This window comes from Lucilia sericata, unplaced genomic scaffold (genome assembly GCF_015586225.1).
Source record: "Lucilia sericata isolate MDLA Ls3-8-SP2 unplaced genomic scaffold, ASM1558622v1 Contig000348F_arrow, whole genome shotgun sequence".
NCBI lineage: Eukaryota > Metazoa > Arthropoda > Insecta > Diptera > Calliphoridae > Lucilia > Lucilia sericata.
Window position 1 is genome coordinate 102,596 of NW_023994368.1, and position 14,497 is coordinate 117,092.

At 31.0% G+C, this 14,497-nt stretch overlaps 1 protein-coding gene across 4 annotated transcripts in view; it reads left to right on the plus strand.

The window, feature by feature from the left end:
- Positions 1 to 13,549: 13,549 nt before the first annotated feature.
- The window catches only part of LOC119603939 (J domain-containing protein), a 76,475-nt gene continuing 75,527 nt past the window's right edge, over positions 13,550 to 14,497 (plus strand). For 2 of the 4 annotated variants that reach the window (XM_037956241.1, XM_037956238.1), the window contains exon 1: positions 13,550 to 13,781. The gene's annotated coding sequence lies outside the window, so the exon portion shown is untranslated. Of the gene's footprint in view, positions 13,782 to 13,808; positions 14,087 to 14,497 lie in introns of those variants that run through there. The other 2 variants (XM_037956239.1, XM_037956240.1) reach the window with 2 other exon arrangements.

The window sequence follows — 14,497 nt, forward strand, 5'->3', positions numbered from 1 at the left end:
TCAAGCTCTCTTGTCTTTATAGCATATATAATTCATTGCCGATTATGATATAGACCTTTCCACTGAAAGAATATTTGGTAATGACCCTCTACAGTTAAACACGCTTTTAGATTTAACCTAACTGCCAGAAGGCAATTAAGGCTGATATATATCTGTGATAAAGAAGATAGTATTACATCTCGATTTCCGAGATTTTTATGTTGATTTCTAAATCAGTTTGGTTTACCAGTATATCGCAGGGGAAGGGGAAGGGGAATTTTCGTCTAACTATAGATTTCCGTCTCTGTTGGGATAAAATCAGCTCTCTTGGTTGAGCCCAGCCAATACACGTATGTAGATCCTCCGCCTTCCTACATTTATAATTTGGACCCATGTCCCGTAGATTGTTGTCCGGTATTCAGCTTTTAAAAATCTTATCGACTACCCGTCGATAAGAAGAAAGAACTTTAGACTTATACTTCAATAATACTTTAGTGTTGAGTAACTTCCCTTTCAGCAAGACTGCCGGGAAATGTCATCTGGTCTGTCGTTATTACATACATCATTCGCTATACAAGTTATAAAAACTTCTCATCGTAGCGGATCCTCTATAGCACCCGTTATACCAGGTGGGAATTATGAGTCCATAAACACTTATTAACCAACCCTCGTATAATAGTACATAAAGGAACAGAGTATGTGACGCATACATAACTGCACTTAATGTACTTTTAATTTATAGAGACTTTTTTGTGGCATCCTACAAACTGCTAGTGGATTCATTGTTATTTTTCCTCTTACAACAATACGGAAATTTTCTTAAACCAAAAAATAACAAAAATCGGAAAATACAAAACCCACAACCAGACAATATACATACATATAAATTAAAAGGTTGTATCGTCACAACATTGTAAAGGTGAATGAATTCTTATTTAAATTAATAAATAAAATCAACAAATGAGAATATTTACAAAAATGTTAATTTAAAATTTATAGTTTTCAACAAATTAAATTGTGTGTGTGAAAATTTTTACAAAATAAAAATATGTATTTATGTATATCTATGTATTTTGTTCGTTGATCTCTCACTCAATAACAACCATGACCTCAGGCTTTCTCATGATTTAGTTGATTTTTCTTTTATTTTCTGCTAACATTTCCCCAACGGGAAACCATTTACCAAAATAACACAAAACAAACAACTACAATATGAGAAAAAAATATTATATATTAACTCTCCTGACATTTTAATAATCCTTTTTATTTTGTTGCCCGAGATAGAACACAGAACCAACATGATTTATTTGTTTTATTTAAAAACGAGTCATGAACTTGTTTATTTATTTTTTTCCTTACATTAAACATTTGTAAAAATCAAAAAGCTGAAAAATACATTATTTAGGTACAAGATTTCTGACATATTTATGAATTTTTCCTTAAAAGTACAACAAAAATTTTGTTTTTGGCGGCGCGTCTGTTATTATTTTTTGTTTTCTTTATTAAATTTTCCATTATAGGAATTACGTTTTACAAATTTTGATTAATTTTGTTACAAGAAATAATTATACAAATGAGGGGTTTGCACAATAAAAATTTGCATTCGATTGCATCGAATTTTTAACACACTCTCGTGTTATGAAAATTATTTGTACCTACACAGAGGGAAAAAGAAATATATACGCCTGGTACCAAATTGACACCAAAGAGTTTATAATTTTTCAATAACATCCGTTGTCAAAGTATATACATACGTACGACAACACTATGTAATATTGATAACGCAACGTTGTCAATTTATAAAAAGGATATCCACATACTTCATTTTATGTTTCTTGCTTCATTATTATAGAAAATTCAAAGAGTACCTTTTGAAAAACGAAAAAGTATCAAAAAGTCCCTTTTATAGGTTCTCATTTAATCCATGCTCTACATTCTTAATTTCATGTTGCTATGTTCAATATTATTAAAATTTCAAAAAGAAGAAGAACGAAAATGTACCAAAAGTCCCCTTTTATGGGTTATCTTCTATTCCGGGCTCTACATGCTTAATTTACCCACCATCAAACCGTATGTCGTAAACAGATGGACGGACAGACATGGCTAGATCGTCCTAGAATTTAATAAGGACCCAGAATATATACAATTTTGTGGGTCTATGATCAATCAATCAATCAATCAATATACAGTCCATCTTTTTTGAGGGTCGGTATAAAATAAGGCCCGATTTTTTCAAGAAATTTCAAGAAATCAAGACTTGTATAAAACTTAGTTGCGCCGCTTTTTATCGATATACAGGTATATTTAACATAATTATAAGCTCATAAGCCCTTTTCGAGGGGTTCTGTTGTATGGGAGCTAGGTGAAATAATGTACCGTTTTTAACCATTTTCAATAGGCTTTGTCCTTGGGCCAAAAAAGAGTGTGTGCAAAATTTCATCCAATTATCTTGAAAATTGCGACCTGTACCTTGCGCACAAGGTTTACATGGACAGCCAGCCAGACGGACAGAGGGACGGACGGACATAGCTTAATCGATTCAGATTCTAAGCCGGTTGGTATACTTTAAGGTGGGTATAGGACGAATATTTTTGTATGTTACAAACATCAGCACAAACCCAATATACCCTCCCCACTAAAGTGGTGTAGGGTATAACAACATTTACCATATGAATCTGTATATTTTCTGTATGTTTGTCCAACACTAAGGACTCGTCGAGAAAGAATCTTAGGTGCTGCAACACTAGCCCCGAAGGATAAATTCAAACTCTCATGCATGCACAAAGAATTTAATTTTTTATGAAATATTCCGATGTTGTCTCGAATTTTTGGTTTCAACAAACATACAGACGGACATACCTTAATCGAATCCGCTGTCTATAAGGACTAGGAATATACATATACAATATTTTATAGGGTCGATAAATTATATGTACTTTTTGTATGTTCATTAAATTTTGTAAAATATGGGTTTATTAAAGAGACATTAACAATTGTGTTTTTAAAATTTATTGACGTCAATTGGAGGTCATTGTAATTTCAATTGAATTTTTCGTTTTTGATATATTTATTTATTTATTTATTTATTTAAAATAATTTAATTTACAAAATTTTATTCGTTTGTTTTGTTTAATAAAGTACGCATTTTTCTCTAAAGTCCTAATTTTATTAGCCAAAAAAAGTGCATTATATAAATCATCATTTGAGAGACAATATAATAAATAGATTTTACAAATTACAAAATATTACAATTTAAAATTTGTGTTTATTTTAGGAGGTCCCATATCGCTTGTTTACTACAAGACTGGTATAACACAAAATTGGCGTTTTTGAACTGAGTAGGTACTAAGTTTTTAGATTACATTCAGATGACAATAATATTAACCATCACCATTAAAAGCAGGTTTAAATTTCTAAAAACCATGATCTGTTTAAAAAAGTATTTAAGAAATACATAGTAAAAAGTCATAAAACATTCGATGTCGTTTATCTAGAAACGATGCTTTTTCAATTATACCAGTCTTGTAATAAATCAGCAATTTGTCGAATATAAAACCACCCACAGTTGTTCGTTGGTTGTACATTCTTTGTTGAGTTGTCAAACATTTTTTGGTTGCATGGATTTCATATAAATTTGTTCGCTTTTTTTGGGAAAAATTTAATGGTTTTATTTTTACATTTCATTTTTATTTGTTTAACCTTATTAGACTTTGGGGAATTAAACATGTGCTTATGAACGTTATTTGTTTTAGGGTATATGTGAATTTTTGCTAAGGTTTTTATATAAATAGGGCCACATATTACCCATTTCAATGAGATTATTAACCATAAATTTAGTAAGTAGAGATTATAGAATTTTATAGAATAATTTGTAAGCTAATGAAGATATATAAAGATTTATTGGTGGTCATGTCAATTTCAATTTGTTTTTGTTGTAAATTTATAAAGAAATCCAAAATGTAGTTTGAAGCAGTGATGGCCATGGAAGCTATTATACTTTTTGCAGTATATTTTGACATCAAAAACACTATCTATATATTGGTTAATAGATTAGTCCATGAAATAGTCAATAAACCAGTCAACACATATCAATAGACTTGTTAGTAGGAAAGTCAACAGATTAGTCTATAGATTGGTCAACATACTTGTTCATAGAGTAGTCAGTAGGCTAGTCTATAGATAAGTCAATAGATTTGTCAAAAAATCATATACCATAGATAAGTCTATAGACTAGTCCATAGACTGGCCCTTAGATTAGTTAATAGACTAGTTCACATATAAGTCAAGAGACTGGTACATAGACAAGTCCAGCAAATAGTCGAATGCATAGATTAGTCAAGAGAGTATTCAACAGACTAGTCCATTCAAGTCCAAAGAGAATTCAATAGACTAGTCCATAGACTAGTTAAATAGGCTAGTCCAAGTCCATAGATTTGTACATAAATTGACTAGTCTACAGACCCGTCAATAGAAAAGACAATAGACGATTATATAACTAGTCAATAGATTTATCAATAGTCTAACCAATAGACTAGTCCAAGACTATCGAATAAATTGATCAAATGACACGTCAATATATCAATTATAATATTATTTCGAAGAACAGTCGAAATATTAGTTAATGGAGTAGTTAATATTCTAGCCGATAGACTAAACCATAAACTGAACCAAGACTAGTCCGTCGGCTAGTCAACAACGTAGCCAATAGTCTACACAGAAGGAAAAAGGAAATATACACGTCTAGTACCAAATTGACACCAAACTGTTTATAATTTTTCAATACCATCCGTTGCCAAAGTATACGTACGACAACACTATGTAATGTTGACAACATTGCAACAATTCGTTGTCGAAATCTAAATTTTATACACATCCGTTGTCTAAATGTTAGCAAACGTGGTAAGCTTACTATTGACAAACAATCCGTTGCCAATACACGTTTGTTAACATTTAGACAACGGATGTGTATAAAATTTAGATTTCGACAACGAATTGTTGCAATGTTGACAACGTTGCGTTGTGACTGAATTCTGAATATAGTAGTCCATAGATTAATTAATCGGACAAAAAGAACGAAAAGTGCTTCGAATGATAAGATAAAGTGTACTCTTTTGAAAAATAAAAGAAATTTTAAATTTTTTAAAACTCGTGTGAGGCATTAAAATCTTCTTGATGTTGCATGTCAAGTCCAATTTAATAGTCATTTTTGGTATCAAACTATAATATTTTTCCTGTTCAAAGACCTTTAATTACACACCTCTTAATAAAGCAATAATATTTGTATACAGTTCATTCTTTGTTTTTAAACATTTACATATTTTTTTTTTTTTTTGATCGATGCATGCAACTGTATTTATTTATATAAATTATTTTTAAAGATGCACTCATTTGACCTTTAGGGTGTCGTATCTATTTATAGCATTTAAAAAAATAAGAAAAAATTTAACAATATTGTGTTCATTCAATGCAATAGTCTGAATTGCATGGTTGTTGTATATGGAAAAAATAAATACAAATGAACTACATACATACATATATACACACACTCAGAGATGTACATACATACATTTGCATCTACATATGTAAGTAAGTAAACCCATACAATATCGAACGACCCAGTGTAAGTAAACATTTATTACAAGCACTTGTAAACTCTCAACGCAAGAGATCTTCAGACCCACAGACATACAAACAAACAAACACCAACACATAATCGATGGCATCTGCCAATCAGACTACGCAAATAGATACGCATTCAAAAATAGATTAATACTCTAGGCCGTTTTAAATATGCAAACGAGATGTCTGTTAATGTAAAGCTTATACTTTAACTAACGGTCGCTTTCTTCTAGTAACCTTACAAAAAGCTTTTGAAATTCTGTTGAAACCCACTTTAGCAACTTTAGTAATCTATATTAAACTATAAAATCGGATAATATATGACCTTGACTCTATCCAAGGAATATGTATACATTATATTGAATACGCATCTCGAGGTTAAGGTTATTATGATTTACACGTATTATTTATGTGTTACAACCCGCTATTGAAAAATTTACTTGAATGGGATGTGCTTTCTAAATGGTTTATATTATTATTTTCTTTATCGTTTGTAATCCTAAAAATTTTAGGTCATTAAATCCTTTCCGAATGAGACCAACGGATTGGAATTCAAATTCTTATTAATTAACAACACGAGCTAACTATTTAAAACCCTGTTGTTATTATTGGTCTACCCATTACCTACTTTACTTTATGGGACACGATTCCATTTATGTCGCTGCCGTAGATTGGTTCACAAAAGCATTAATCGTACTTTCCAAAACGGTAGGTTTATGATACTATCTCATGTATTTAATGGTTACCCACAAGAAACCTCCAGAGCTACATCTCTCAAAAATGTCCCTCCCGGACGCATATCACCTTGATGAATCTTCCCATCTTGGTGTTATTACAATCCCGGGGAAAAGAGTGCTCTAGTCTGCCGGGATTATAAGCTGGTAACCTCGATCTTTCCTTGGAATGATTTGATATGGTGTCGAACCAGAGAACCACATAATCTGGTACCACGGGAACCGGTAGCCCACAGGGCAGAGTTTCGGACTTTGTCTTGTTGTTATTTGAGAAGTCGCTTCGGGGAGCACGTGGTGACTGTTGTTTAAAGCCAAAATCGCGGAAGAGAATATTGGTTAAAAGTCTGAAGCACGATGAAGTCTATAATTCGGGCTAAATTCGGTGCTGTTGCTGAGACAACAGATACCCCACAGAATTGATGTAGGGGTATCAGGGCTTTACCCCACCCGTATAACTGAAGTGAGTATAGCGGACTTTTTTTCACAATAAGTGAGTCAGATGAATGAGAAGTGTGATGGGTTGAATGGTGATGGGTATAAGGTTCCTTGTCCGGGTATGTTCAGGGTTTAGTCTGTTCATACCAGATCTACTATAGTATATTCTCTGTGAGTAAGATGTCCTCGACTAATGGATTCGTGTTTCGGTCTACCGATTACGTCTCTAGGTGCTGTTGTCGGCTCAATAGAGGACATCTCATCTGCGTGGTTACAAACGGAAATGATGTTTTTCTATCTCGAATGTTAGGCAACGGGGCTGCAATTGTCACAGATCAGATAGCTCGACTAGCAAAGTACTAAAGTACTACATGTACTGGCAGAAACAGCGTGTAAAGGGTCGGCGGTGAGTCGTCAAAAAAGCTCATCCTGTGGATGAAAAAGACCACTGTAAAGGCCTTCAAGGCAGGTGTTCACGTAAAGCAATTCGACATCTCTCAAAAATGTAACTCAGTGTCACGAAATTATATAATGGATTTTTAATGTAAATACCGAGCAAAAACTAACACTAAAAAGTAAGGAGATAAAATGCTAAAATTTGCTTACATAATAGCATTTTAACTCATTATTTAAACACGGTGATGACATTGGAGGCATTTAGGTAAGTTCTTACTATGATCGCCTGGTGTTAGGGAGTTAAGTAAAATTATTTTTTTTTCTTTTGTGTGAAAACGAAATTCGAAAAAATCGAGGATAAAATGTAAGTACTTACACATAATATTATTTGTAAGTACTTACACATAATATCCTTCTAAATAATGCAGACGGTATGTAGTAGTCATTGAAATGTAAGTTGTTGAGTAAGTAAAAGTCATTACTTGCAGATCCCCACAACAAGCAAATACAGCAAATTGTTGCTGATGCGGCTGGCGGTAAGGTCAACTGTAAAAGGATTTTTTTTTTATACTTGAGAACGATAAAATCCATTAGATGTTATTGATCTAAACACTACAGCTTATACTTTTGAAAAACTCCATTTTAAACAAGTAAGAGTGTTATATTCGACTGTGCCGAATCTTGTATACCCACCATCAAATCATTGCCAAAAAGGAATGCTTCCTTATAAATAAACTTTGATATTTAAGAATCGATGCTTTTGTTATTATCAAAACAATTTTCTCATTTATTACATCTATGTATAGAGAAATTTTTGTCGAAGTTTGTCGCTATACTTGCATTTTTAAGGTTATTTTCTGAGAGGGCCCTTATTTAGGGGGACGTTAAAGCCATTTTCTGAAGGGGACCTTATATGGGGGGTAGGATCAATTATGGATTGATCGTTATAAAATTTTACAAAGCAATTTAGGTTCCTATAGAATAAGTTCATGTCGAATTTCATCGCTATAGATGCTTCTTTTATACAGTTATGAGCCTTAAAGCCATTTTCTGAAGGGGACCTTATATGGGGGGTAGGGTCAATTATGGACCGATCCTTATAAAATTTTATAATGATATTAAAGTTTCTGTAAAATATGTTCGTGTCGAATTTCATCGCAATAGATGCTTATTTTGGACAGTTCTGAGGGTTAAAATCTTTTTCGGAAGGGGACCTTATATGGGGGGTAGGTTCAATTATGTACCGATGCTTATAAAATCTTACAAAGCGATTTAGGTTTCTATAGAATATCTCCATGTCGAATTTCATCGCTATAGATGCTTCTTTTAGACAGTTATGAGCGTTAAAGTCATTTACTGAAGGGGACCTTATACGGGGGTAGGGTCAATTATGGACCGAACCTTATAAAATTTTACAAAAATATTAAAGTTCCTATAAAATATGTCTATGTCGAATTTTATCGATATAGCTGTTTCTTTTAATCAGTTATGAGCGTTTATGTCATTTTCTGAGGGGGACCTTATATGGGGGATAGGGCCAGTTATGGACCGATCCTTATAAAATTTTACAATGATATTAAGATTCCTATAAAATATGTTTATGTCGAATTTCATCGCTATAGATGCTTCTTTTAGTCAATTGTAATTTTCTGATGGGGACCTTATATGGGGGATAGGGTAAATTATGGACCGATCCTTATAAAATTTTAAATGATATTAAGGTTCCTATAAAATATGTTCATGTCGAATTTCATCGCTATAGATGTTTCTTTTAGTCAGTTATGAGCGTTAACGTCATTTTCTGAAGAGGACCTTATATGGGAGCTAGACGAAATCGTTGACCGATATTGCTCATTTTCAATACCAAACAAACTGCATTAATATAAAATATTTGGCAAAATTTCAGCTAGCTAGCTTCTTCCGTTTAGACTCTATCGTGTTTTCAACAGACGGACAGACAGACGGACATAGCTAGATCGTCTTAGATTTTAATAGGGATCCAGAATATGGGTCTTAGATGAATATTTCGATGTGTTACAAACCGAATGACAAAAACAATATAAAAAAAGTGATTACGTTAAAAATTTTGATTATTTTTTAACCATTTTCAATAGTCCTTGGGTCATTAGAAGAGTCCTTGGGTCATAAGAAGAGTATGTGCCAAATTTCATTAAATTACATGGACACAGAGACGGACAGACACGGACTGACATAGCTAAATCGACTCAGAAAGTGATTCTGAGCCGATTGATATACTTCAAGATGGGTGTAGGACCAATATTTTTGGGTGTTACAAACATCAGTACAAACGCATAATACCCGTGTAGAGTATAATAAAACTGCAAAATTTAATTTTTCTCTACATCTATTAGTTTTCTTCATTTTTACCATTTGGTTTTCTCAAGTGTTTATGAACTTATATTTTATTATAATTGTTTTGTTTGAAATATTATTCTAATGGGATTTATTTGCGGGAGAGATTTTATTGATTTTTAGAAACGTAATTTATTAATAATTTAACTTTATAAAAAAATCTGAAGAAAAGAAAATCTATAATAAAATAACTGTTTTAAAATTAACCATGTCTATAATTAAATTCAAACTTTAATCTAGATTTACAATTGTTAGGCCCCAATCAAACACTAATATAAAACTTTCAAATTCTAATAAATCGGAGTTAATCAATTTGCCAATAACAAACAAATTGTAATACGGTTAAGTTCTTGTAAATAAACATTTTTAACAATCGATATTTATTCAAAACAGTTATGAAAAATATATTTTAAAATATCCTACATACATACATATATTTATTTCTTTCTTAAGTGGTGTAAATCTATACACCCTATACCTCCCACTTTAAAACAAATTATTATTAACCTTCTCTTCAAAATGTTTCTTTGGTCAATACTACTTATGACCAGTATTACTCTAATGAATTTGGTAAATAGGCTTTCCACATTTAAAGTGATTAATATCTTAACAAATTTAATAACTGTTCAACAAATGACAGAAAGTAATTACATAAATAATTAAATATTTTAAGTTCACTTAGTTTAACACACAAAACAGTTCAACTGAAATTTACACAATATTCATTCGTCACAAAATACACACAGTAATGACAACAGTATGTTAAAGCTTAAGGGATGTAAATAAAATTTTCAACAACTTACAACACTATTCATGTTAAAAGAACTTGGAGCTTTTTTTAGAACATTTCTAATGTTGCTAGTCTTTACAGAAAATTAATTTTTAGTACTAAATATTTTTAAGTTTAACATTTTAGCTTTATTTTAAAAAGCTTAAAGTTGTTTTTCTTATAAAAGCTTCATTGTTGTGATAAATTATGTGGTCTTTACATTAGATTTACAGCTTTTTGGGAAGTCTATTGGAAAATGGATTTCAACAGTAGTGAGTAAAAAAATAGCGGATTTCATGTCTTGTGACAAAAAATTTTGAAGCCGGTGTCTTCCGATCGGGATGTAGTGTTCACTATTGTTAGCCCTATTGTATAGTAAATAGTCTTATAATCTTTGTAACTCAAAATAAAGCTTAGATCTTATCCTTGTATCAAAATAAATGTTTTGTAACTCAAGACAAATTTTTGACATTTGCACTGTGGAACGATCCTATGACCTATTATGGACCAATACGGAAAAATTCCGTATAATGATTAATATATATGAATGTATAATGATTAATATATATGAATGTATATGAATGTATATTCAAAAAACAAATTCATATCGAATTTTATCCCGATAACTTTGATCGTCAATGAAGTTGATCGTTTAAGTTATGAGAGTTATGAACAATTGTGGACCACTATAGCTTTATTAATCAATGAAATGTGTGCTTTTGAGTGACTTTAGGAAGTGGACCTTATGTGAGAGCTATGACCAATTGTGGACTGATCCAGATGAAATTTCGAGGAATTATTAAAAAAAAAAAACACAAAACATACTCATGCCGAATTTTATCACGATAACTTTATTTATAAATGAAATATGTGCGTTTAAGTCATTTTCGGAAATGGTCCTTAAATCGGAGCTATTATGGAGGGATCCGGAATTTCGCAGAATGAGTTATACTTATATATAAACAGAACATATTCAAGTCTAATTTTACCCCGATAGCTTTATTAATTAATGAAATATGAGCGTTTAAGTGATTTTCGGAAGTGGTCCTTATATAGGAGCTATGACCAGTTACTGGCCTATAATAAAAAAAATATGTAGAGTTCATAAATGCAGAAAAAAAATTCATATCGAATTTTATCAAGCTAGCTTTATTTGACAATGAAATGTGCGTATAAGTGATTTTTGGAAGTGGGCCTTATATGGGATCTATGACCAATTACTGGCCTATACTGAAAAAATTATGTAGAGTGATTCATATATGTACAAAACATATTCATGTCGAATTTTATCAAGATAGCTTTATTTGACAATGAAATATGTGCGTTTAAGTGATTTTCAGAAGTGGACCTTATGACAAATTGTGGACTGATCCGGAAAAATAGAGGAATACTTTAGAAATACACAAAAGCTATTCATGTCGAATCTTATCACGATAACTTTATTTATCATTTTCGAAAGTGTACCTTATATGGGAGATATGATTAATTTCGGGCCGATCCAGAAAAAATTTCGAAGAACGATTTATATATACACAAAACATTTTCATGTCGAGTTTTATCACGATAGCTTTATTTATAAATATAATAAGGCCGTTTAAGTGATTTTTGGAAGTGGACCTTATATGGCAGCTATGACCAATTGTGGACCAATACAGATGTATGTTGGTAATATGTTAATTTTATATTTATGTATACAAAATTGTATGTTGATTCCGATATATTTGAGGGAGTTATTAAAAATTAATTAATTTCCGGGAATATATACTTTTGTATGGGGGCTATAGTAAATTTTGGATCGATTGTAATGATTTTGAATATAATGGATATCTGGCGAAAAAATAATAACGTTTGACAAAAGTCATTGAAATATATTTTGTAGTTTCTGAGAAATCTTCTTCAGAATTAGGAAAAAGGTAATGTTTTTGGAGTTAGTCTGAAATTTTACGTTGTGTACCGATTTTGCTGATTTTCAATACCAAACTCCATATGATAATAAAAAATAGTTTCACAATAGTTTTATTTCTGAAAGTAATATGGGCGTTTAAGTGATTTTTGGAAGTGGACAGCTATGGCCAATTGTGGACCAATACAGATCTACGTTGGTAATATGTTAATATTATATTTATGTATACAATATTTTATGTTGATTCCGATATATTTGAGGGAGTTATTAAAAATGAATTAATTTGCGGGAATATTTACTTTTGTATGGGGGCTATAGTATATTTTGGATCGATTGTAATGATTTTGAATATAATGGATCTCTGGCGAAAAAAATAACGTTTGACATAATTCATCGAATTATCTTTGGTAGTTTCTGAGAAATCTTCTTAAGAATTAGGAAAAAAGGTAATGTTTTTGGAGCTAGTCTGAAATTTTACGTTGTATACCGATTTTGCTGATTTTCAATACCAAACTCCATATGAAAATAATAAATAGTTTCGGAAAATTTGGTTGATTTTCTTTGTTTTAACGTGAGCTAGTTTTACACAGACAGACGGACATACATAGCTAAATCGAATTTCACAAGGATCCAGAATATATGCATATACTTTGTTGGGTCTAAGATGAATATTTCTTGGTGTTATACACGGAATGTATATCCTCTATCACCACTGATGATATAACAATTGTTTGACTATCTTTATGAACACATCTGTTTTTAAAGCTTTTATAGAGTTAAGGCCAAACAAAATGTAAAAGCTGCTAACCCAGTTGATGCGCATGCTGTATGCGTAGGTTTTTGTGGGTTGTTCAGGGTATTAAAGTGACTAAAAACAACACACACGCCACTGTGCACTGGAAATGAAATGAATTTAAAAACTTAAAGCTTACAACAACAACAACAAGAAATAATAGCTTTAACAAAGATTTTAACAGAATGAATTGTGGTGCTCTTTATCAATGAAGCTTAGAGTCAGAGATACAAATATGTATTTCAGAGATACTACAAATACAATGTCATGGAAAAAGCAACAGTTTTGAATAATAAAAATAAAAAAAACAACAACTTGTTGTTTGGAACAGTAAATAATATAAAATGAGATGAAGAGATAGTTGTGAGTTTTTAGGTTAATGGGACTTTCCAGTTTAACAACAACCACAACATCAAGAGAGGTAAAATATGAGATGGAGCCCATGTAGAGAGAGAGAGAGAGAGAAAAACCAGTAAAATTTCAGACTAAATAGAAAAATTCCCCCAACTTTTGAACTGTGAGTGAGTCAAATTCCAGTTTAGTTGGGTTGTTTTCAACGATGCATGTCTAAAGGTAACTAGTTGGTTGATGGTATTGTTGAATTTTTGTTTAGATTGTAAGCAGTTGTTGTTGTTAGTAATCCAGTCAATATTAAGATTGTTTTTTCGCTGTCTGTTTCTCTGTGTGCAGCAGCAACTTCCATCCATTCATTCATTCAACCAACCAACTAACAAACCGACCGATTATTCATCAGAGCCAAGAGTTTCAAATACAAGCACGGTACGTTACTCGCAACGAACGAAAACACACAAGTGGCAGTTATAATTTTGACTTATTGCCAGCAACAACAACAACTGAAAAAAAATATATTTATAAAAAAATAATAAAAAAAAAAAATTATTTATAAAAAAATTTTTAATCTTATAATCATTAACATATAAATAAGAAATTCAAACGGGCTGTTGGCAATTTGTGTTTTTTAGTTTCAAAATTTTAGTTTTTGATTTATTTTTATTTCGAAAATAAAAATAAAATTTATTTTAAATAAATAGCAACTTTTTTTCCAAGTTCAATTTTAAAGTGAAGTAAATATTTTTGTTTAAATTGTCATTAATTAATTATTTTATTAAATATAAATTGTTCATTACTTATAAAAAGTGAAAGTATTTTTTTATTGTTTAAACATTTGCATTTTGTTTATATTTATTTAATTGCATTGTTTCGTTTTAAAAACTGGATTTTATTGTAAAATAATTTACAAATTGTATTTTTTTTTTTTGCAACTGTTTTTATTAATTGTTAATTACGTTTTAAAACGTTAAAATCGTTTATAAACAATAAGAAACAAAACTACATAATTACTTTTTCAAATAACAAAATAAAAAAAGTTAAACAAATTCTTAAAAAAATATATTTTTATAACGAAGCGTTGTTTGTGTTTTAGTCGTTTTTAATTTAATTTAAAACGCGTGTGATACCGCTACAACAACAAATAT